This window comes from Amblyomma maculatum, chromosome 1 (genome assembly GCF_055883805.1).
Source record: "Amblyomma maculatum isolate TAMU_Amacu chromosome 1, ASM5588380v1, whole genome shotgun sequence".
NCBI classification, from domain to species: domain Eukaryota; kingdom Metazoa; phylum Arthropoda; class Arachnida; order Ixodida; family Ixodidae; genus Amblyomma; species Amblyomma maculatum.
In genome coordinates this window covers 57493407-57519072 of record NC_139344.1, presented here as the reverse complement: position 1 = coordinate 57519072, position 25666 = coordinate 57493407, and the positions used below count along the sequence as shown (strand labels likewise).

The 25666-nt window shown below is 44.9% G+C and overlaps 1 pseudogene; it reads left to right on the top strand.

Moving 5' to 3' along the window:
* The first annotated feature begins 253 nt into the window (after positions 1-253).
* LOC146202449 (cholesterol 7-desaturase nvd 2-like) overlaps positions 254-25666 on the top strand; it is a 42960-nt pseudogene continuing 17547 nt past the window's right edge.

The following is a 25666-nucleotide window of genomic DNA, read 5'->3' as shown; positions in this document are numbered from 1 at the left end:
TCGTCACTTGAGTGTAGATTGAAAACACTGATAGCTGAATACACAATTCATACCATCAGAGTGCTTGTGTAGAATTAGGATCGTCCAAGAAGTTTTTAACCCTGGAAGAACTTACCCGACAGGTCAGTTGGTAGCTTCCCTTACAAATAAGTAAATAAGAGTACAAATCTGCAAATGATAGCGAGTGTTTTGCGGTTCACAGGAGTTCTGCCGGCTGCACTTTCCTCGAGGTGCGTAAAGAGTACGGCACTATATGACCGGCAAAGACATCATGGGTCTGACGTGGCCGACAGTATGGACATGGGGCATTGCAACATCGGCCATCGTCTTAACGTTTGGCGTACGATGGGTTACCGTGCCATTCCGTACTTCGAAAAAGTCCCAGAAGGTGAGCTGAGAAAAATTTCAGATGTGTACTGATTACTCGATTATTTTAAAGCAAATATCGCTTGCGGCAATTTAGAATACAACGGCGCAGCTTTTCTGCTGGGGAATCAAGGAGTGCAGAACTATATGCTAGCTAACGTACCACCTGTCGAGTACTTTATAGTGTGTATGAGATACGGTTAGTGACTTTTGGTGACACTTAAAAGAACCGCCCCCGCTCTACGCATATTGAACATAGTACAGAATTGTAGATGGCCGTCTCAACCACGCAGATCGACGTATGCTTCATAAAGGCGCCTGATGTTCGTAATTCCCGAGTTTTAATCAGCTCACACTTTATCATTAACTTAGCGAACATATTAAATTTAAAATTACTGGGTGTTGTTGACATCGAAAAGTCTATTTCTCTTTCTTTGTTAAAAGTAACTTAGCCAAGGTTCCTTTCCTTTAGCGCAATATAAAATTTAAGCTGTTAAAAATCATAACTTTATTATGCGGGGGTCTTAACTAGGCCACACAAAACCGTAGTAAACACTGTGGCCACATGCTGCAGCACTGATTCTGCGATGAGCGGGCGCGGTACTGTGTTGGCAGTGTCCGGCCCTACACAGGGCTGGATAGCGCCAACACACCAATACTGCGTCCACGATTTGTGCTATCCGTGGGGTGGGGTTGGAGGGGGGGGGGGGGGGGGGATCATGCTTTATTTGCTGGATTTATAATGCTGCAGCATATGCCTAACCTCGTTGTACTGAAAGCAATTTCCTTTGTTATGATTCATGCCACATTTTGACTACTGGTTTGGTTTGGTTTTTAGGGTTAACGTCCCAAAGCGACTACGGCTATGCGAGGCGCCGTAGTGCATCACAGCGGAAATTTTGACCGCTTGGGCTTCTTTACTGTGCACTGACATCGCGCAGAACACGAATAGCTCGGTTACCCCTACTAGTTCTGCATGTGACGCGGTCGTTCCTGCGAGACAGACAAAAATTAACCAACTAATTTTGCACTGCATTACTTCTATTGTGGAAAAATTAGCCGTACTCTGTGCGGCTCTACAGCACATCTCTCAACAAAAACCTCAAAAAATTGGCTTTGCTGTGTGACATTATAGTACTCTTCAATGCCTTCAATCTGCCTTGAGCCGTGAGCGACCGTGATGCAGCAGAAGTACGTCTGCACCACCAGGCAATTGTGGCATTGTTGGCAACGACTTCACTGACGATACTGTTCGATCAGCTCACGATAAAACCAACATTGTCCAGGTACCACTTACAAGGGCCGACGCAACAAGGCACCTTCGACTGCTCGCCCGAAACGTGACAATACAGTAATGGTCTACCCCTGGATGTTGGACACCCCGTTCGCACCACTTTGAACCCTTAATTCAACTGCAAATACCATTCGGCCTGCCCCGCTGTGACGCCACGCATTTGTGCCTCCTGTGACTAGGAGGGACGTTTACAAACACCTATTCCCATCTAAGCTCAATGACATATTCTCCAATATGTGAACAGTGTGGGTGTGATGAAACGATTGGTCACATACTTTGTGACTGCACTGAGCGAGAGCGTGCTTCTCTGGCTGCTACACTACGCCGCTTGGACTTTCGTCCTGTTACAGAAGCAAAGGTTCTGGTGCGTGGGACAAAACCTTCGCCCCTAAAGAAAAATATATAGGCGCTTCTTACGCGGCTGCCGCGTGCATGGATGCCTTTTCCTCGCCCATACTAGCGTGTCCCAGCATCCATATAATTTGAAATTTTTTTCCCAACTTCCTACATTCGCTTCAGCCTTATCTTGATGTCGTTAGCCACCGCGTCTTCTTTCGTTGATGCTGTCAGCTCTGCAAGCATGCGTGTGAGTCTTTTAGAATTCGATAATCATTCTCGATATAATGTGCGTCTGTAGCTGTCGCAATTGCGTTGGCGTCTTCACACATGTGACGCGCATGAATGGATTAACGAGATTCCCACTGTCCCTCTCTACTATAAAGTCGGCGTGTGGAACTGATGCTCCAGGTTGGTGGCATGTGTGCTGTCCTTTGTTTGGGACGCTGGTGCACAGACCCACACTGCACTGGCCGTCTCATTTATAATTACAACGTTAATGTAGAAGTCTCCTGTGTTCACTGGTATTTTCAGAGCTATTCTATGTTCTAAAGCTTGCTATAAGATTTCGCCCTCTAATAGGTCGCTGTGGCTTCAGGGCATTTACCGGCGCCTCTCACGGAGGTGACGTGTTTGTCCCCAGGGATGCAGCGTTGGTTCGGTTGTCGCTTGATAGGATCTGCTTTCCTTGTGTTGGGTTTCTAGCCGGGATCGCATCCGTATTTTTGCTTAGTTGATTATATGTATAGTATGGGTGGTGGTATATGGTCATCAACCTGAGCAGCTCTTTGTTCCCCGTGTGCTTCGTAAGCCCAGTAATGATGGCCCTGTGGCCCTGTGTAGATTTCGATTTCTTTGAGGTAGCGATCAGAGAACTTATACATGGGCGTTCCTGCTTACCGTAACCACTCTAGACAGTGTTTGGAACGGTTTTTGTTGCGTTCCAACATACTTGTTTGAGAGCAGGTGAACAAAGGGCAACACCGGAGTCCAGTTACGCTGTAGTGCACGAAGCTATTTGGGATGACTGTTACAACTAGAGATTTGTGCCTCCATGATTTTTGTTTCTGCAGATGTTAAGTTGTGCTCGCTAATGTTCAGGGGGATCTGATTTTCGGCCTTAGTGGCATTCTAGCCATCTATGCCGGTGAGGTGTAACTTTTCAGCCGACAGCTGTAGTCCCAAGGCTTGTCAGCTTTTCAGTAAGGCTAAAGAAGGCTGTTCGTGGCAAGGTCTACATGCTCTCATCGTTTGGGTAATTCACAGCTTCCGTCCATATGGTAACATAATCTGCGTTGATGATGCAGCGGAACGAGGCGTCTCTGTCAAGAGCTTCTGCTACATGAGTCATGGCCAAGTTGAATAGCAAATGGCCGGAGATGAAGCACTGGGCACCCCGTATGCAAGAAGTAGGTTCTGAGGCTCCATCCCGAAACCTTGCCGTAGGGCCTAATAGGTCTGCTTTGGAGAAAGCTGCTTATCGCATTGTATGTTTTTTTTTTGGCTGGGATGTCTTTTAATTACAGTAGAATTACCTGTCTTTTTTTTTTTACACTGTCGAATGCTTTATGCATATCAACCACGAGGACGTAATCTGGCCTCTGCTGTTTTCGGGACTTACGGTTGAGTACCCTGCGGAGAAGGCGAAGGCAGTCGTGTGCCCATATTCCTGCCGGAGCCAGATGAAACTCTCGGTATATTTATTCGATGTAGCGACATATACCTGTGTCTATCATTCGCTCAATCAGTTTGTAGATCGCTGACGTTAAAGCTATTTTCCGTAAGTTCACTGGTTTTGTGAGGTCTTTGCCTGATTTTGGTATGGGGACCAATGATAGTCTGAGTGCATTTAGCACCATTCGATCATTCCAGGATTCGTTTATGATAAGAGCTGATCTCGAGCCTCGGTGCTAAGGTTTTTGAGTTCCGGCCATACGTTACTTCTTCGTGCCCGGGGGCTGACTTCGGTTTAGCGTGGGCTAGGGCTTCGAGTAGTTCGCCTATTGTAAATGGATTTTCAAGTCCCACCTTTGCGTTGCCAGTCGGGATTGCGCGCAACGATGCCGTGTGTCTCTGGCTATATGAGAAGAACGTGTGGATAACCTTTTCCTCGAGTGCCGCAGGGTTTTCTCGCAGGTCAGCTGTGCAAGCAGGGGACGCCTTTCTTTTCCCTCGTAGAATCCCGCCGGCTCACAATCGGGAGCGCACTGCCTCTGACCCTGCGGCCGCTCAGAAAACGTCAAAAATACAGCCATCCGCTCAAAACTAACTCGAATTATGTGTCTGTACTAGTGTAATCGTGTCTTAAGAATGCTATTGTGATACTTTCTCAGTATTCTTGGATATTTGTTCACTATACCTTTAAAAAGCCACATCACGACCCATTTAAGCTGGAATTATTTTGAATTTTCGATGACATTGTACACAAGAACCAAACCAATGCACGGTAAATTTATCGCGCGTGGTTATCTTTGCAAGAACCGGTATTCAGTGTTTGTATCGAGGTTATTATTAACACGCCGCCGGGAAGTCATTGATTTGAGAATATCTCGGAGTTGCGTTTCTTTATAGAGCGATTGCAAATTTGCATTTGGCCCCACTTGCACGTTTAGAAGAAACGTGGCAGGAATCATGTACTATGCAATTAGCCCTCCGTGTAACGCGGAGTTGCGATTTCACAGTTAAGATCTCTCCGAACATATTTGATGCGCAGGAATGGTAGCGAGCTTGCGCAAAACAGCTATGCACAATATCGCAACTAAAAAATCCCTCACCGAAAACTATAAATCCCTATTTTACGCACGATTTCCCCGCAGCAGTATAAAAATTTCACCAATTTGCCAAAAGAGAAAGAAATTCGGTATTCCTTCGAAGGGTTCCGTCGCGGCGACTCAGTGCCAGGAATCTCGACTGCATGCCGAGCCCGAGAAAGCGGTTTTAATCCCAGCTGTCGGGACAGCGTTAAAATGGAGGCCAAACGCAAGGTACCCTTGTACTGTGCGATGTCATTGCATACTATAGAATCCCAGGTGGTTAAAATGAATGAAGCCCTCCGGCGTCCCCATAGCCGATGTGGCTTTGAGAAGTTCACAGCATATGTCTCCTTCAAAGGAGCTTTTGCACATTCCGGCTAAAGAAGCACGTCGCGTTGGATTTTATCCTAGATTTATCGGTGCAGTCCCGGCCATAACAATACGGAGCACACCTTGGCATAAAAGCTTTCCTCACGTATAACTTATTTACTATTAGGTATTACCTTATACATAGGTTAACACAGCCGCTGGCGCACCTGTATGGACTCAAGTGGCGGTCATATCTTCCCTATGGAACGCGTGTCAAAATGTCTAACACCAGAAGCGTGCTCCGTAATATTTTGTCCGCACCTGTACATTAGCTTCAACACCGAAGCAAAACGCGCCGCTACTTGTACGACGATGCGGCGTTTGAGCGTAGGCAAAATGTGCATGCTAAATGAGCGGCGTCATTTTTTGGAGCCATCTTGAGTATGTGCGACCTCTGCATAATTAGGAAAGTGGCGATGTTGGCGGCGCAGTGGTATCCAGACCTGCGTTGGAATTCACTTCTGATTACATGTGCACCTTGCATATTGAGTTGATGACAGCCTTTTCTCAAGTTACAGCGTATAACTATATTTGCTTCAGAAAAGCCACCAACTGTCCTGGGAGCGTAAGTCCATATCGAAGAGTTCATCATTACCGCCTGTTTTCCCCAATGGGTGGATTCCAGTAATTGAGTCATCAGCGCTGGGCGTGCATGGCGTGAAGCCATTGCATGTGTTCGGTAAGCACCGTTGCTCGGAAGCCGTACTGATCATTGTTAAGTGACCGCACCGTTAAATGAACATTCCTTGCACTGTTTAACTGCAGACGTCTTAGGATGCCAGCGAAACTTGCACAGAGCCCCATGGAGACAACTGAGTGAGGCACGAGTTTCTTTGCATCGCCACGCTGCCCTGAGAACTGTTATAAGTACTAGTGCTAATAAAAATGACGTCATAGCCACGTATGCTCGGCGCGGATTTCAAATAATTTTTCTTGCAAATTACGAAAGACAAGGCCAACGACGACGAAGACAAAGATGCTCGGCTAAGTCGGCAAAAATTGACCCCTTAACGGTTGACGCAGTTTAACTCGACGGGAAATCTGAGCCAACTCTTTATAGACAAGCGTCAGCCCGTGACGTCAGTGGAGATGCGGCGGCATGGTGACAGCAGTGACTTTCGTGGTGTAGGGAAAAGCGCGGGCCGCCTGCATTGGATGCGCGGCGCTTGCCGTGTTTATGGGCATAATTCCCAATATCTCTCCAAGCTGTAGTGCGGTTGATTGCGCCACAAGGCACAAAAAATAAAATGGCACTTGTTTCAATGTGTTTATTGCGGTCGAATAAGGATGAGTGTGAAGGGCAGCGGCGTTGAGCGCGACAAGTAGACTCTTCGGTGACGGATTGCCTTCGTGGCTAACGTGCGTTGCAGTTCTGCACTGAAACTAGGTTAGGTCGTTTGCAACCCTTAATTGTCGTTATAGCTTTTCGGCGGCACGACAAATAGCTCAAGAATAAACGCAGCTCGTGCCCGTTTTGCTGTATATATACTATCAAGTCATAACAATTGTTTAGGCGCGATATTCTGTATGCGTATGATCCCGCAGGGAAGTTGCACTGTGAGTTTCATTCACCTGCAGTACTGTCCGTGCATACGTTCACACAGAAAAGGACACAAAAGCTGCTGCGAAGGTAACTGCAATTATCTTGAGCAGTCACTCCAGCGCGATATTGATGAAATTACAGGCCCGGACTTGTGAAGGTAGCTTTTTACTTTTTTTTTTTTTTTTTACTTTCGCAAGTTTCAACGAGCGACTGTTTATCACTGGTTCTAGAAAGCGAGTAAACATCGTTAGGATTCGGGCAGCCACGCAGCGTTATTTCTCACATTCTTAAATCTTCTGTTTGAAGGTCATCAATTAAATTCCTAACGAACAAATTAAATATCCACTTACAACCTAGCTCTGATCGAGAAGGATGTTTAAGTATATATGATACGTGGAGTTTAATTTCCCAAAGTGGAATAAGGTGACGCGCATTTGAATGAAAATTTAGAAGTATATTTAAAAAGGTCAGGAGATTGCGCAAATTTCGCTACAAGCAATCGTGGAGAACGTTGCATCTGCACTCATGCGTGTCTCCTATAGAGCAAAGAGAACAAAAGGAGAGCATTCCTACGGGCCTTCATGTCTATATTAACCTGTGAATGACCTTGGCTACGTCTGTAAGATGACACAGATGATAGACATCTTTTTTACTAGCGGGCTAAAACAAGTTCGCAGCGCACTAGCCGAATATGTTACAAAAAACTAAGATTGAGCTCTTATTAAATACGAAATTCTATGACTTAAGTTGGTGGTACAGTGAGCTAGAAATGTGATTTCTAGCTCACTATAGTTGTCGATAATATTGATTAGAGTGAAAGTGCTTGAAGCAGCGAAAGCCAGCCAAAAGAGTCCTTCATATGAAAAACACACTTCCAGTCATTCATATCGTTGGCCTCCTTGCATGCGCTAGGAATAGGCCAGGGAGTTGAACAGTGTTGACTATTAGTCTTTATTATGCATTGCGCTTTCTCGTTTTTATTTAACTTAATCACTCACTGCAGTCGTCTATGTACCGTAGCCGCGCACTGTTGAGGCCACGGAGAAGGAGGCCAATACCACGCTCTTCGCCAGGTAATTCCAGCAGTAATCGGCTGATAAAGTGTAACAACTCTCCAGGCATAAACCAAACTATTTCTACGCAGAAGTGAAGCTTACGCTACAAGATATTCGCACGCGCGAACTGGTTCCGAAGGCAGCGTCGCTTGGCGCAGTGTAAGCACGCTGCGTTTTGCCTACACCCCATGTCGTTGCCGATCGCAGCGCCATTTGGAGTAATCTTATTTTTTGTGCTTTAATATTGCCGCACAGTTTGCAGGGCCCTTGTAATCGTTCATCATCATCATCATCATCATCATCATCGAGATGATGCCCCTGGCAATAGGTAGCTAGCTGCACGTGTTTTCTTCCAAGTAGCGCGACCTGCTGCATTGACCTTGCAGCACCGTCCGAGAAGCTTTGCACGATACAAGCTTTACCGCAACCAACACAACTACATGCGACTGCGTCTGAAACGTCACAAACCACGTTCATTTTAGTGCACACGCTTGCAAATGGCAACACGAAGACATGACGATACATTTCCTTCCTCCACGAAGGCACCGCTGAACCACCATCTTCCTGCACGCAATAGACCGATCCCACCGGCCAGTTTCACGACGTCGCCGCTGCCGCGGTGTATGCTAGTAGATGTAGTCATTCGGCCGCTCCGCCCGCCTGGAGTGCCTGCGTGCCGCGTTTCCGAACAATTTTTAGCTCCTGTGTATGCCCGAGTGCATTGGGAAAATTCACCTGTTACGTTCCTGGATGCCATAGCAATAGCACAAGGGAAAGCAACTTCTTTTTTAAGTGCAGCTTGTTCAGCTCGTTCGGTCGAAAAGCCGTCGGCTCCGTCATCGTCGTAATAGTAGTAGTAGTCGACAACGCGTGTCGAAAATATTCGGGGGCTGCGGAAAAAAATTGCATCATGCTGATTTTTGGTCGTAGTGATTGATCACATATTGGTGTGTGATTGGCGATGACGAGTTAATAAAATCAATATCAATAATTGAATATTTGGTGAATTGGTGATAGAAAAAATTAGAAAAGGGGGTTTCAAAGGTATCAAAATACTCAAAATGAAAAGCCAATGCTTGCTGATGCTATCTAAAATATTTAGAAAATGCAATTGGTCAATAGTCAATTGAAATAAATTAAATAATGCTAAAACGGAAAAGGGCTTGGTAGGTGCAAATGTGCTCGGAATAGAAAGCCAATTTGCTTGATGATCTAATTAAAAAAATTTGGCGTGTGTAATTGATTGATTAATTAACTTTATTATCATGATAGTACATCAAGACCTTGATTTTTTATCGACGTAAGATGCTACACGGGACACTTGCAACAGCTTACCCAGGTCACTCTGGCCAAAACTCAGGTAAACTTTCACAATTCCACTGTGTCAGCGGTATCTCTGAAATCTCACCGTTTTCGCGCGGACACAAAGACACCTCACCTGGTTTATTAGAAGTCAGTAGATATCACTGTTGCAAAGGTCTGTTAGCAAATATCGGCTTTGTAAAATCCAGATGACAAATAAGACACGAAGGACTGGCGCCACAATTCAAAACTGTCGCCAACCATTACATCCCTATGGCGTTCGTCACTAAGCTAAAATAACATAACACGCATCGCAAAGCACACGCGTGCTATGACAACACCTCCAAACAAATTGTTTTCCCTCAAACTATTCATACATGGCTCAAAGATAGGATAGCACTTCGTAATCACTCGGTAACAACAGAAACAAAATTAAGGGATCACTTCAGCTCCGCTGCTACGGCTATGACTCGATAGCGTTTCACACACACGGATGTTTTTGCTTTCATTATTTATGTTGTGTTCTATTTTTTTTTCTGCTTTTTACTTCTATTTTGTTTTTATTTCTCTTTCTACATTATTACTCAGCATCAACAAAAATTAATTTTTCATTCTTAGCAGCTTTATACGTTTGAAAGCATTTTTCATTTTGTTCAATTATTTAAAATAATAAATTCATAACACACGCTCTGAAATTTCTTCGTTAACATCTTGACGCTTTGAATTTTCATTCTCAGCATTTTGAAACCTTTGAACCTCTTTTATCTTTTTAATTTTTTTCAATTCGTTTAATTTATTATTTGATCAATAACACGCGCTAACTTCCCTTAATTAGCATAATCAAGCATTGGATTCTGATTCCTATCATTCTGCACCATTAGGCCCCCTTTTCCTATTTTAATTTTTTTCGTATATTTCAATTAATTGGTTAATCAATTACGTAGTCTAAACTTTTAATTAGCATCAGCAAGCATTGACTTTTTTCCGAGCAGTCTGACATCTTTGAAGCCCCGTTTTTGCAATTTTTCATGTTTGCGATTATTTCAAATTATTGATCAATGACGCACTCTAAACTTCCTTTATAGATATCAAAAAACATTGACTTTTCATTCTAAAAATTTCAACACCTTCGATCCCGTTTTTCCAATTTCTCTTTTTTTCAATGCTTTAAAGTAAATAATTGATCAGTTTCACGCTCCATATTTTCTTAATTACAATAAACAAGAACAGCCTTTTAATTCTGAGAACATCCCCTCCCTTTTCTCTCAATAAAGTTTTTCCGTCAGCCAGTCATCATTCTGAGCATTTTGACATTCTTTCTCCAATTGTTCATTTTTCAATTACTTAAAATAATTTATGAATTACACACTCTGAATTTTATTAATGAGCATCACCAAGCATTGGCTTTTCATTCTGATAATTTTACACTTTTTAACGCCCTTACTTCAAATGCTTTTGTTCACTTCTCATTTCTTAATTCGGCAATTAATCAATTAATTATTATTTCTTTAACTCGTCACCGCCTATCACACACCAATCGGTTATCAATCACTAGAACCACAAATTGCCATGATATGATATGTTTTGCTCAGCCTCCGATTATTTCCCACATGTGGGCCGGCTATGCCGACGCCTTTTCAACCATACAAAGTGTATATATGCCATCGCTAAAAGAACAACAGGATGGTTCGAAAGTTTCCCTTGCATAAAACAGTCAGCGCAATTTTCTAAAATAATGGCATGACAAATTTTTCTCGGCGGAGAAGTCTGAGAAATGTGCGATAAGTTCGTGTGAAGCGGTGATTCCAGGAGTGCAGTGGCATGTGCACGCGCTGACCAGTGGACTACAACTAACATGGTGGCGGACAAACTTCCGGGAAACCGGCGCATGCGCAGATTGATCGGTGGGATCGGTCTATTCGCGTTCTTGAAGATTCCACCGATGTGCAAAAAAAGGCGCTAAAAAATAAAGTGCTATATAATTACTTCAAAATAAGTATGCTGAACTCTATTTAGAAAATCGAAAAGCTAAATCTCATAAACATAAGAACGTGAGACATTGCGTAACACAATTTAGTAGCGGCAATCGCGCTTCTTCGTCATCGCTCGTGGGCGCGTGGGAGTATCCTGCTTGAGGTGTTTGCACCTATTCATGGTGCCCTGTCACCCTCAGCTGTTTCTTGTGTGGTCTCCACGCCATGATTAAACCGCCTCACCGATGTTTTCAGCGTCTTAGGTCTTAGCCTTTCAGGTGCCGCGCCGTCGTAAACACCAAAGCTTGGCATAGAGCCAAGATGTTGGGCGCCAGTAATCGCAGGACATCGCACGACGTATCTATGTTTTGACGAGAGCGCCAGCGGCACTGACCTCGAACCTGGCAGCGCGCCAGGCATGCGCCACGGGTCTGCAACGGCTGCCCGCCGCATTATACATACATATGCATGACAGCCTCTTAAAGGGCGTAATGCGCGAGGCTACGCAAGTTGCACTCGAGTACCGGAGGGTAGTTTAAGCCAGAATACTGTCAACGATCACTGTTCTCATAGAATAGCTGTATGCTAATACATTCGTGTAACACACTCGTTCTGGAAGTTTTTGTGACCAGTTTCTAAAGCGAGATCAATAAAAAACTAGTTTCGCACCAGAAATTCGTTCAAGTGCGGTAATGCAAAGAGACCGTATTGCTGGCGCGCGGGTAGGAAAAATGTCTTGCTTTTGTAAGAACATAATTACATTTAAAAAGTTGAGGTTGGGTAATTTATAGAACGGTCGCCTTACGTAAAGTGCAGTTCACTGAGCGTCCATGCCGCGTATAAAATACTGTCGATGATCTGAGGATCTGTTGGAGATCTCTCCGCACTTTCACAAATAATATCGTGCAATGCACGTGACGCCAGCAGCCGAGAACTATCATTACTAAGCAGCCGCCGTCGTCAGGAGAGTTCGGTGACCCTACCCACAAGCTGATTTCGTCATCTTCGGGTTTCATTTCAGCGCTGTCTCTTCTAAAGCTGTGTTCTATAAGTCTTCAGTCGAATTCTATCACGTCAGTCATCCACAGGAGTCGCTGCTCGAGCTAGGGGTCAAGTATTATGGGGATACACTCTATGCCATTGAAGGACATGACGCGAATGCTTTATTAGTTGCCGTCTGCGGCTCTCCTTGCGGACGCACTTTGCTACTCGCTTTATCGCTAATTCCTTAATTTATGCCTCTGTTATCTAACACACTCTCATTATATCACAGAGCCGTAAGCGACCACATTATGCGAAATACCACCCGACACAGCTACTGATACCGCTTTAATCAACACTTACAAACGGGCCTGCTTGGCATGGGAGCCATGTGTCTCACTCAGAATGGTCCTGGTCGGTTAATTCGATCCCCCTTTGAAATGGGCTATCTGGGTTGGCAACTCCTGTCATGTTATGCAATTTCACGACGCCCCACTACCCGCTGACAAAGCAGCGTCCGCACATGTCACCTGCCGTCTAACAGTTGCCATGAGGGGTTAGCTCGTGATTTCTCTATCGAAGGCCCACTAAGTCAGATTTATTGGAGAAAAGGGCCTTTATCACGTTCGCGTCATTGCAAACGTTATGTAGATTAAGCAGAGCGGAGTCGTATACGTATTGAACCGGCCAGTGTTGTTACCTTTAATAATTATGGCGAAAAAAGAAATTCCTTTTCATGTGACAGCGCAAAAATTTTCTCTGAGGAGTGCAAAAGTTGATATATATATATATATATATATATATATATATATATATATATATATATATATATATATATATATATATATATTTATATATATACCTCGTTCATTGTCGAAGGACAAGTAGATTCGAACTGGTGCAGGAAGCTGTCTGATAATTTTGTGGATGTGTTTTAGTACTTTCCCGCAAATCTGGTTGAAAACCTGTAGCTTATAGAGCCTGGAAAGGATTTTAGTCTAGTCGTCAAGGTCTGATAATATGGGCTAAAAATTCCGTGGCTGGAGGATGCTCGTGTGCAAAGTCCTCATTTAAAGCGAATCACTTCTGTGTTTTGGCCATTTCTTGCTCAAACGTAAGCCTGAGATGTTCCGTATTGTTTCATTTTTTTTTTTTTTGTCAGGCGAGGAGCTGGTGGTCTTCCGCACCGGGGACGGCGTGGCGCACGTGATGGACGCGTACTGCCCGCACCTGGGCGCCAACCTGGGCGTCATCGAGTGCCCGTTCCGCGGTTGGAGGTTCCAGGCGGACACCGGAGCATGCGCGCACGTGCCGTACGTCAATAAGAGTGAGAATTTACGCTACACGACCGTAGAGTTGACTCAGTACTGAAACCAGCTTGAGGGAAAAACCAAGAGCATGTTTGATAATGAAATGAGCCGTCGCCGCAATGCATGGAGCACTGTGGAGATGGATAAATGGAAAGACATGAACAAGTAAAACGACCAAAAGTAATAGAAAGCAAGGATTTCTATATGCCACGAATGTTTATCGGAACATTGAAGTTCATCGGGACACTCATTGCAGCTATGTTGAAGAAACAAGAATGAATAAATACCCGGATAAATGGCCACATGCCTTCACGGAGATGCAGTTTAGGTTAGAAGAACATGCGTCGCCTCAGGACTCTTCGAAATAATGAACTTTGTTTGATATAACATTTAGGTATCATTCATTACTGCTGTTTTTTAATGTGTTTTGGTCTCTGTGGCGACGTTTCAACGTAACTTTCGCGCACATAAATATTCAAGCAGACGATATTTTAAAGGCTGCGGTGTTTCACCTATGATCGTTTTTTTTTTTTCTCTTGTGCTGCTTATGGCAACTTGAAAAAAAAAAAAATGTGATATCAAGCTATGAGAACGTTTTCTTTGGCCGTGATTGGGGGAGGGGAATACTTTTGACTGTATTTAGCGCTCTGAAGAAGAAGAGATATTTGATTTATCTCAAAAGGCTGGCTGTTAATCTGTCCTCAACAGGAATAGGCCGAGAAAAACGATAAACCGGCATACAGTATTGTACAAACAGGATGTAAACCCGCGCAGCATGCATATGCTATACCGTTGTGGTGATGACTGCTCCGAAGTGACACAAACGGCATGAGGAAGCCACAATTGGAGGGCTTTGGATTAAACTGAGCCACTTCGAGTTCTTGGAAGTGTGCTGCCATCGCACAGCACATGGACTCTTTTGCGTTTACTCTCCATCACAGTGAGGCCGCCGTGGTCGGAATCCGATTCGACGACCTTGGCATCAGAAGTCGAACACCAAATCCGCTGAATTACGGCGCAAAGTATCAAACCATGTGAGATCCCGAGAATTCCGAGGCCTTCTAATATTTTTAGTTGTAATTTCAATTCATCACGCGTTCACATTTCAGCCTACTTTCATGAAATGGCACAAACGCTCGTCTACCAATAGAAATAACAGCCGAAAAGGTTTTTTTTTTTTTTAATGGTCGATGTGTGCTTTGCCAAAGAGATGCACTTTTATTTTAGCACCTTCGTTCGTCGCTGTGAAAACGTGGACTTGCCGAGGGCTTTGTGGCTTCGTGTTTGTCTGGTTCCACGCGGACGGAGAGGAGCCCTCGTGGGAACTGGACAGTCCTGATGAGGTGGTTAGCGGCGAGATGCGCCAGATGGCACGCTACGAGACGCTGTGCTCCGGTCACCTTCAGGATATAGCTCAGAAAGTAGCCGATGGGGCGCATCTAAACTCCCTTCACCGGGCTACCTGTCTTCTCTCCCTGGAGGTAAGCAGAGTGACACACTGTATTTGAATTTATAGGTTCAATGTTGCCTTCTGATGCACTACTGATGCACTAATTTCCCCTTTGTCGTTGCTTTTACCATCATCATACCGGAATGCGGGGGCCACAGGAAAATCCCCGCGGTCTGGTGTGCGTCGGTGCCCCAACAGGTGGTGCACGAGAAGCATGAAGTTGCCTTGATGCGCACTGCATGCGAGTGCACCGAGGCACCCTTGAAGTGTGCATTAGCTCTGCTTTCTCAGATTGAAACCTGCTAAGTAGGAGTATACTGGCAGAACTGCATCATCGAGGAAAAAAAAAAGAAGGTTTCATGTCTGTGTGTGAATTAACGTTATCAGTTCATATACCCTTAAAGCCAGAGCTTGGGTGTTTTTCAATTTCTTTAACGTCGTGGGCGCAAAGAACATGTCCACTTCACATCCCTTGTGTTGCTCCGTAGGATTTATAAGCATCGGCTACCTTCAGAAAAACAAAGGGTGTATGGAAATCACCACCCTGGAACCATATATGCAATTGCATACGGTGCTTGTTTCGTGGCTTAATGACGAGGTTTGTAACCACCGCTCATTTCCTTTGTAGTATCCTTGCTTGGATTACATAATGCTACTTCCAGGGAGGTGATCTACATATTTCCTTTGCTTTTCTAGAGGAAGTCGTTGATTCGTGACAAATTTCCTTTTATGCCGAGGACAGCCAAAACTACTGGCTTTTTTCTACCTCATTCTCCAATATTAAAAACTTAGAACACCCCTCCCTTGAATTGCAATTCATTTGGAAACCACTGCTCTAGGGGGAAGTGAAACGAGTGAGAAACTGCTACTAACTTTTGGTTTGTAGCTAGGTCTAGAGCATTGCTTTGCGTTATTTTAATAGTGAGCGACACTCACGTAGATGCGATATGCATTGCAGTTTTGTAGCTCCGCGATAGCTCTGTGGATACGGAGCTCGACGGCTGAACTTAAGGATGCCGGATCAAATCCCGGCCTCGGCGGCCGCTTTTATATGCAGGCGAAAAGCAAAGCGCCCGTGTGCTGTGCGATGTCAGTGCACGTTAAAGAACCCCAGGTGGTCGAAATTTCGGGAGCTCTCTACTACGGCGTCCCTCAGATCCTGAGTCTTTTTGGGACGCTAAACTCTGTAAACTAAACCAAACCAAAGAATTTTCTGACGGGGAATGTAAACTGCATTAACGGCCTCAAATGATTAGTGACAGCGTCAATTACGTGTCAGTAACCCTCTTCCACAACAATCACGTTCTGCACGCAGGAGTTCTCGCACCGAGCTTTGGACTCGTGGCCGTGTCGCCTGATGGCCCTTGAGTGGACTGCATCGTTCAGCGTGGCCGCAGACCGGGCGTCCACATCGCTCGCCATACAAATGTCGATGATGGGATGGAAGCCGCGCTTCGCACGCTGCCGCGGTGTCGTGACTCAGGCCGGACCAGCCCTGACTCTGGTATCTGTCCGCAACATATTTGGCCACTTCATAGCGGTCGTGTCAGCGACACCCGAGGCCCCGTTCCGGACGCGCATTGTGCACCGCTCGTACGGGAAGCCCGGACTACTTTCTTGGCTTTGGTGCCAGGCAGCCGAGAGCGGCATCAGCAACATGGTGGGTTGATATTTGAGTGCGTTTAGCCACTTCTGGTTAAACTAAGGCTTGAACTAAGGGTTGTGGTTGGTATGTATTGCTCCTTCCAGGATAAAATCACTCTCGGTGGGACTACATTTTTTTTTCTTTGTACTGTGGGCGAGTCCAGGCAGAGCTGACTCTAAACGTGGAAATGCGCATTTATCTTTGTAGATCGGAGGACCAGTTTACGGAAGGAACGCTTAAACCACTCGATGCCTGGCACTTTCGTTGAATTTATTACGTCAAAATGAGCTTGGAAATTGTAGTAGAGAGATGCTATATGCATGCGCTCTGCATGGAGCGGCCAGGTTAAGAAACTGTGCGGGCTGCGGGGGAATACAAAGTCAGGTTAGACTATACAATATATATTGGTAAGCGTTATATGCTAGCAAATATCCCATTTTTAACGAAAACAAAGCTTTTGCAAAGTGCGAAATTAATTTTAAGCGAATACATGTGTCACCACCAGTGGCGGATTTGCGAAGCGATTGGCAACTCACGTTTATATACGGGAAAAATCAGCGCGGTGAGCGTAGCTGAGAGTACTAAGTCTCACCATTAAGACGACGCAAATTACACAACGAAGAAAAAAGACCGACTCAGACATGAGCACTAGGTCTTTCTGCGCACGGCCAGAATACGCTACAAGTTTAGAACCGCGAGCTCAACGAAATTCACGCTCTTTGTGCTTGCTTGGCGATCGGTGAAGCGGTTCAGTTGCGACTTCTGCCCTTCTACTAATAGCCTACTTTGTGCAGGCTGCAGGCCCGATGAAATTGCAGTTTTGAGTTATTACTTTGTGTTTTGTTTAGTATGCGTTGATACAAACACGTGCATGCATGCATGTTTTCAATGCATGAAGTTTGATGGGAGTGCGCAGGTGTTTCATGTGTTCGCGCAGTGGAAATGCAGATATGCTTTGATATATGCTGCTAAATAACAGAGTGACACATGCATGCAGCATTACATCCCTCTTGGCTCATTAAAGAAAAAAATCAGGCATGCAGCGCGTGAGCTGCTGGTATACGCAGAGCAGGATTTTCCGTGTTAAAAATGTTCAGTATATATGTGAGCATCCTCTATACCTGCAAGTATAGCCGGTAGGCGTATAGACTACAGTTGCGCGGATTGTGCTTTGATCTCTTTCTGCTTACAAATCACAGGAAACAATCGATCACTATAGGAATCGCAACTGTCACCGCAAAGTCAGCAACAAGGGTCGCGTGCGGCCATACTTACTGCATAGTTTCTGAACTAGCACGTGATGACCGACAGCGCAGTGCACCGTTTGATGACCAATGGACGTCCAATTTCTCACTTATATGTGGCGTTTAGTGGAATTGGCCGAGAGTGATTGCTGCTGCTTCATGCTTTGGAAGCAAAGAACGCACCGCAGACCACAATCTGGAGACGTCGTCGATGTTGTCGCGGATATATAGGGGTGCAAGTGTGACGAGAACATTGCTCTGCAGTCTGACGCTGCCATCCATAATTTTACGTAGTTCCTTCGCAAGGGCCCGTTTTTGCCATACGCGTGCGTTGCAAAGAGAAGCAGCCACGCGCGATGAAGCGGATATTTCAGTACGATATCAGGTTTTAGGCGGTGAAAACGGTCGTAATTTGCACCTTTCTAGCCACGACAACTGATCTGCTGACTATCGGTTTGCGACGTGTTCATAGCCTTTGGAAACAGCGCCTTTGATGCTTTAGAGAGCTCGGTTGCAAATTCGCCACAGAACCGACGTGGCTTCGCTCATATTTCGTTGGCCGTTTTTAGATGTGGAAGGGCTTTCTGACTCTGCTATCTTCGGAGCAATGCAGCCACCTTTCCTCTCAGATAGAAATCTCGATAGTTTTCCCCCGCGGTCGTCTGTCAGCCTGGCTTAGTTTATTTCCGTTCAGAGTCCTTTTATTGTGTTTTTACCTACCAGCACGATAACAATGTAATAAACGTAATAACACCGAGGTTTGGGCCAGTTGGTAATGATCCATATTCAAACCCAATCGCAGCACGAATAAAACAACGACAGGAAGAAAACACACACGACAGGACGAATGCTGCACTTCCAACTAAAGTTTATTATGAAAAACCAAGCTTAAGTACAGAGCTACTATCACCTTCTGACAGTCAAACATGTGTGTCTAAAAAAGCCACTTCATTATCATGTAGATAGAGGATGGGGTGCTGACACATTGATCGCCTGCTTTTCTAATGTGATATGCCTCAATAATTTCTCTTTCTACCTGATCCCTTCCCCGCCCAAGAAACTTAGTTTTCCGAAAAATGGGTTTGCACTTACAGTCTCGGCAGTGAATTGCGAGATTGCTGCCTTTTCCTTCTTTCACCTGATCGTGGTGTTCTTTTGCTCTCTGATTAAAACAGCGTCCAGTTTGACCTATGTACACACGATTACAGGTGAGTGGAATGCTGTACACTATCTTAGTAGTGCACCGAGTGAACCAAAGATGGTGCTTGATCGAACAGATCGGCTTTTCTTTTCTCACCATCATAGGACAAATTTTTGAAAGCTTACTCGGCGCAGAAAAGACCACGTTTACATCATATCTTTTGGCAACTTTCTTAAGAATGTGAGATAATTTATGAAGGTACGGAATTACTTGAGTGACCTGCCTCTGATCTTGCTTATCTTTCTTTTTAATACCCTTTTTCTTCTGAAGCAGGCTCTCTGCAACTGCAGATAAAGTACCAGGAGGAAAGCCAGACATACGCAATCGCTCTGTTTGCATTTTGACACTTTCGGACATTAGATGCGTACACGATTTTTCTAAGGCGGAATTGAGGCAATTCATGGCAATTGCTCTTTTGATTATTTTAGAATGAGCGCTACTATAGGGGAGGAGTGCCTTTTGTGATCTTGGATTGTACATCCAACATATGTGTCTTTCTAAAAATGAAATTCTTAGGTCAAGAAACTGTATGCTATTGTCACGTGGGAGCTCATGGGTAAACTTTACACCATTTGAGACCGATCTGAATGAGTCAAGAACGTCAGCAACAGCCTCGTCAATAGATGAATTGTGCGGCTTGTCCATTATCACTAGATAGTCGTCTACATACCTAAAAATACGCACGTCAGGAATCGAGTTTAACAAACTCTTGTCAACGCGAGATAAAAATATGTCACACAGAACTGGCGCCACACACGAGCCAATGCAAATACCTGCTTTTTGCGTGTAAAACCTGTTGTTAAAATTAATGGCAGTGGATTGTAGATAAAACTCTAATAGGGTTAAGAAACGGTCGCTACTTACACCCGACAAGTTTTGAAAAGGCACTTCTCCCGACTCATCAATTACCGACCTTACAGCCTTAAACAAATGTTCGTGCGGTATGGAATAATACAAATCTTCAATGTCAATAGAGAACCCAAAGGTGGCTGATGTGGTGCTGCCGAGCCCTTGCTTCAGTTCTTCAACGATCTGGTGCGAGCTCCTGACGAGGAAGGGGTCTTCTGTCTTCAATGTCGACAGCTGCTTTTGGAGAAACTTTCCTATACCCGACTGCCAACTACCCTTCTCCGATACTATCACTCTGAATGGGAAATCAGGCTTGTGCGTTTTGCATGAGAAGAATGCTTCTAGTGTGCAACTTTTCGAATTCTTCACACTCTTTGCAAGCGAATCAAGGTGTAGATCCTGAAGCATCCTTATTGCTGTGGTCTTTTGTATTCTCTTCTTGAAGTTAGTTTTCTTGAAATTCTTCTCTACAGCTTGAATCTCATACGCTCCTTCCTGTAGCACCACAAACCCACCCTCTTTGTCAGACTGAACTACCATTAAGCCATGCTGTTTTAAGTAGCTGACCACCTTTCGTTGCTGAGGCTTAGAACAGTGACTCACGTTGTTTGCCACAGCTTCGGCACCATCCCAAACGGCTCTGTCCTTGTCTCGCTCCTTTGCTTTTCCTGCTATACGTCGAGCCAGGAGTTCCGGCTTCCCTGCAGCGGGTTCAAAGCAGAATTTTGGCCCTTTTTCAAGGATGCCGCGAATTTCATCCGAGAGCTCGATGTCATCCACGACGTCGACCTTGCTGGGTGCAGTGTGGTTGCTCCTCCTTTTCGGTAGGGAAACTCGAACTCGATGCCACAAGAACTCTATACTTTGTGCAGCCAATTTTTTGTAATCGCGGAACATTCTCGCCGCTCCGCATGGATCCTTTCCTTCCTGGACAAGCACACGAAGCCAGTCTTCATACAGACGAATTTGGCGCCAACCTTCTGACTTGAGTATTCTACACAATCTTCTTGCGTGGCCCAGGGACGGCGACACAACACCTAGTAATGCTTGAACTTCCAAGGGAACCACCCCTTGCTTGATGCAGAAAGAAAGAGTCCGGCACTGGAAGGTGGTCACAGCGATTAAATTCACACATGTGACAATGGGGCTCTGCCTCGCTTGGTGGGAAAGGAATGGGTTTGAATATGGATCATTACCAACTGGCCCAAACCTCGGTGTTATTGCACAGTATTTCTTCTACACTGGGCTCTTTCCTTTCCCACCAAGCAAGGCAGAGCCCCATTGTCACATGTGTGAATTTAATCGCTGTGACCACCTGCCAGTGCCGGACTCTTTCTTTCTGCATCAAGCAAGGGGTGGTTCCCTTGGAAGTTCAAGCATTACTAGGTGTTGTGTCGCCGTCCCTGGGCCACGCAAGAAGATTGTGTAGAATACTCAAGTCAGAAGGTTGGCGCCAAATTCGTCTGTATGAAGACTGGCTTCGTGTGCTTGTCCAGGAAGGAAAGGATCCATGCGGAGCGGCGAGAATGTTCCGCGATTACAAAAAATTGGCTGCACAAAGTATAGAGTTCTTGTGGCATCGAGTTCGAGTTTCCCTACCGAAAAGGAGGAGCAACCACACTGCACCCAGCAAGGTCGACGTCGTGGATGACATCGAGCTCTCGGATGAAATTCGCGGCATCCTTGAAAAAGGGCCAAAATTCTGCTTTGAACCCGCTGCAGGGAAGCCGGAACTCCTGGCTCGACGTATAGCAGGAAAAGCAAAGGAGCGAGACAAGGACAGAGCCGTTTGGGATGGTGCCGAAGCTGTGGCAAACAACGTGAGTCACTGTTCTAAGCCTCAGCAACGAAAGGTGGTCAGCTACTTAAAACAGCATGGCTTAATGGTAGTCCAGTCTGACAAAGAGGGTGGGTTTGTGGTGCTACAGGAAGGAGCGTATGAGCAGAAAGCCATTCAAGCTGTAGAGAAGAATTTCAAGAAAACTAACTTCAAGAAGAGAATACAAAAGACCACAGCAATAAGGATGCTCCAGGATCTACACCTTGATTCGCTTGCAAAGAGTGTGAAGAATTCGGAAAGTTGCACACTAGAAGCATTCTTCTCATGCAAAACGCACAAGCCTGATTTCCCATTCAGAGTGATAGTATCGGAGAAGGGTAGTTGGCAGTCGGGTATAGGAAAGTTTCTCCAAAAGCAGCTGTCGACATTGAAGACAGAAGACCCCTTCCTCGTCAGGAGCTCGCACCAGATCGTTGAAGAACTGAAGCAAGGGCTCGGCAGCACCACATCAGCCACCTTTGGGTTCTCTATTGACATTGAAGATTTGTATTATTCCATACCGCACGAACATTTGTTTAAGGCTGTAAGGTCGGTAATTGATGAGTCGGGAGAAGTGCCTTTTCAAGACTTGTCGGGTGTAAGTAGCGACCGTTTCTTAACCCTATTAGAGTTTTATCTACAATCCACTGCCATTAATTTTAGCAACAGGTTTTACACGCAAAAAGCAGGTATTTGCATTGGCTCGTGTGTGGCGCCAGTTCTGTGTGACATATTTTTATCTCGCGTTGACAAGAGTTTGTTAAACTCGCTTCCTGACGTGCGTATTTTTAGGTATGTAGACGACTATCTAGTGATAATGGACAAGCCGCACAATTCATCTATTGACGAGGCTGTTGCTGACGTTCTTGACTCATTCAGATCGGTCTCAAATGGTGTAAAGTTTACCCATGAGCTCCCACGTGACAATAGCATACAGTTTCTTGACCTAAGAATTTCATTTTTAGAAAGACACATATGTTGGATGTACAATCCAAGATCACAAAAGGCACTCCTCCCCTATAGTAGCGCTCATTCTAAAATAATCAAAAGAGCAATTGCCATGAATTGCCTCAATTCCGCCTTAGAAAAATCGTGTACGCATCTAATGTCCGAAAGTGTCAAAATGCAAACAGAGCGATTGCGTATGTCTGGCTTTCCTCCTGGTACTTTATCTGCAGTTGCAGAGAGCCTGCTTCAGAAGAAAAAGGGTATTAAAAAGAAAGATAAGCAAGATCAGAGGCAGGTCACTCAAGTAATTCCGTACCTTCATAAATTATCTCACATTCTTAAGAAAGTTGCCAAAAGATATGATGTAAACGTGGTCTTTTCTGCGCCGAGTAAGCTTTCAAAAATTTGTCCTATGATGGTGAGAAAAGAAAAGCCGATCTGTTCGATCAAGCACCATCTTTGGTTCACTCGGTGCACTACTAAGATAGTGTACAGCATTCCACTCACCTGTAATCGTGTGTACATAGGTCAAACTGGACGCTGTTTTAATCAGAGAGCAAAAGAACACCACGATCAGGTGAAAGAAGGAAAAGGCAGCAATCTCGCAATTCACTGCCGAGACTGTAAGTGCAAACCCATTTTTCGGAAAACTAAGTTTCTTGGGCGGGGAAGGGATCAGGTAGAAAGAGAAATTATTGAGGCATATCACATTAGAAAAGCAGGCGATCAATGTGTCAGCACCCCATCCCTCTATCTACATGATAATGAAGTGGCTTTTTTAGACACACATGTTTGACTGTCAGAAGGTGATAGTAGCTCTGTACTTAAGCTTGGTTATTCATAATAAACTTTAGTTGGAAGTGCAGCATTCGTCCTGTCGTGTGTGTTTTCTTCCTGTCGTTGTTTTATTCGTGCTGCGAATGGGTTTGAATATAATAAACGTAATTAAGAGTAATTTAAAACAGTAACAGTAATTCATACAATTTTGCCCTTCAATCACTCTTCCTTGCCTACGAGGATATTCATTTCCCCAAGATTCACTGATATACGCGACATCTGTACACATAGACAAGGAAACTACTTCAGTGCAGTTGATTTAGCAAATGTCAAATGAATGCGAGCTTCGTGTTCAATGAAGCCAACACTGCCGAGGAGGAAAAAAAATGCGAAGGAAGAGGGAAGTAAAACCTATGATGAGTCACGCTGCCGCAAGTGTAGGGGGGCTCGTTGGTGTTTTTTCTCTTTTCCACCCTAACGGAGTAAACGGCGTTACAGAATGCACGCGGCTGAGCAACGTCGAAGGTGCCGGTGTGCCTCGCTACTTGTGCAGGGAAACGAGTGGATGCTTCAAGGCAACTCGTCCGAGACTGTTGAATAAATTGTGCCGAGAAGTATGTAAGGGTGTTTACGCTGTCTTTTGTTCAATGCCTGGGTAAGGCTCGGCTTACCACAGAGTTGGGCATGAAGTCGTTGAGTTTTCTTGCTTTTAGCTAGGCCGATGTGTTTTGCTGTAGAAAATTAGCAGTAAGTCAGAACCCTCACATGACATAGCTATTTGGCTTGCCTATATCCCATGATTTATCGCCTAATGCAATTTCACTTTCAGTTGTGATTTATTTTAATATCTCATTACTATTTTTATTTTCTGCAGTCGAGCGGCCGATCTCAACCTTACAATTTTAGTTTGATGTAGATTGATTGCCAGCAGCTGCAAAAATGGTGTGAAAGCATCTGAGGCGACCTCAACCTCATTTGCTGAATTTGAGCAAGGTCACCTTTTTTTATTTTTTGAAGCCGAGGTGCTTGAGGTCAAATGCTCTTCTCTGCTTTGGACGGCTGACCTTATCGAAGCGACGATCTCGCAAAGTGACTCTGTCAAGCTCGCCCTCTGTCAAACACGACATCTTTACGCTACACGCCGTTCGTTTGAAATTGCATCGCATGCTGGCTGAAAACATTAGAGGGGTTCAACGCTGCTGAACCGAATATGTAGCGAAAGCATTAGCTGCGGGTGACCGAGCGTTCTTCTTCTACTTCTTCTTCTACTTCTGCTTCTGCTTCTTCGCAATTATACGCGGCTCTCGCGCATGCGCATAACGGGCGGGGCACGCTCGCGCGAAACTCGGCTCTGACCCGCGTAGTGCAACTTTACGCTACAAAAGAAATTCCAACGTTTCATAAAGTTCTCAAAGCGGTTAACGAAGACGACGACCTTCCGCAGGTCGGAAGACAACAATATATGGAGGATACTGCGTGACATCAGCTTCAGTTTTGAGAGAACAAAACGAAGTGTGCGCTCACCGAGCGCGACGACATATTGCCTGACGTTGGAGGTACTTGAGACCCATCAAGAAATTCCGGTAGCATGGCAGATACGCAGCGTGCTTTAGATTTTTGTTCCTAATTAAATGAGTCCAGCCCTTTTAGCCACGTCGCTTTGGAGGCTCAGAAGTAGCAACGCTCGGCTGCTCACTCGTCAGACGCTGGTGTGATACACACCGCGATGGTTACGTTTCGATGGAGCCGAAATGCTAGAGGCCTCTGTACATATGCGATATGAGTGCATATTAAAGAACCCCAAATAGTCGAAATTATGCGGAGCCCTCCGCTACGGCGATCCTCATAGTCCGAGTCATTGGGGGACGCTAACACTCGTATACACCAAACCGAGTTTCATTAGCGTTTAAAAGGTAGGAGAGGAAACTTTATTGAAATTTAATGGCTCCGGTCCAGCAATACGCGCTTTAATGAGCGTTTTATTTGTTGTTTGCATGTTTTCTAGTCCCTAAATTTTGGATGCTTTCTCAAGCTTGTCCAATTTTCGCGCAGGACAATCATTCACCTGGATGAATCGTGGGTAAAGGGATCAATCGTGGGTAAAAAGGACCGTAGAAAACGCTCTAGTGTAAGAAACAATGTTTACTTCTGCGTCATGAAACTGTGCAGCTTAAGGGGTACTTGAGCTAGAATTTGGAAGTACACTTTGAAAGTGCGTATTACAATGCTCCAAAATGGCTATTAGTTCAGTGATTATGAAATTGTTGACTGATATCTTAGACACATTTTTTTTTTTTCGCTTACGTAATCTCAAAGCATTTCTGATGTGCTCTTTATGCAGTTTGCCAAAGACGTCTTCAAGTAGTAATTATTGGATGCATTGACTAAATGGGCATGAGTCTCCTATAAATTTTGGATTACGCCAGGATGAGACCGCTTTTTTTAACCGTT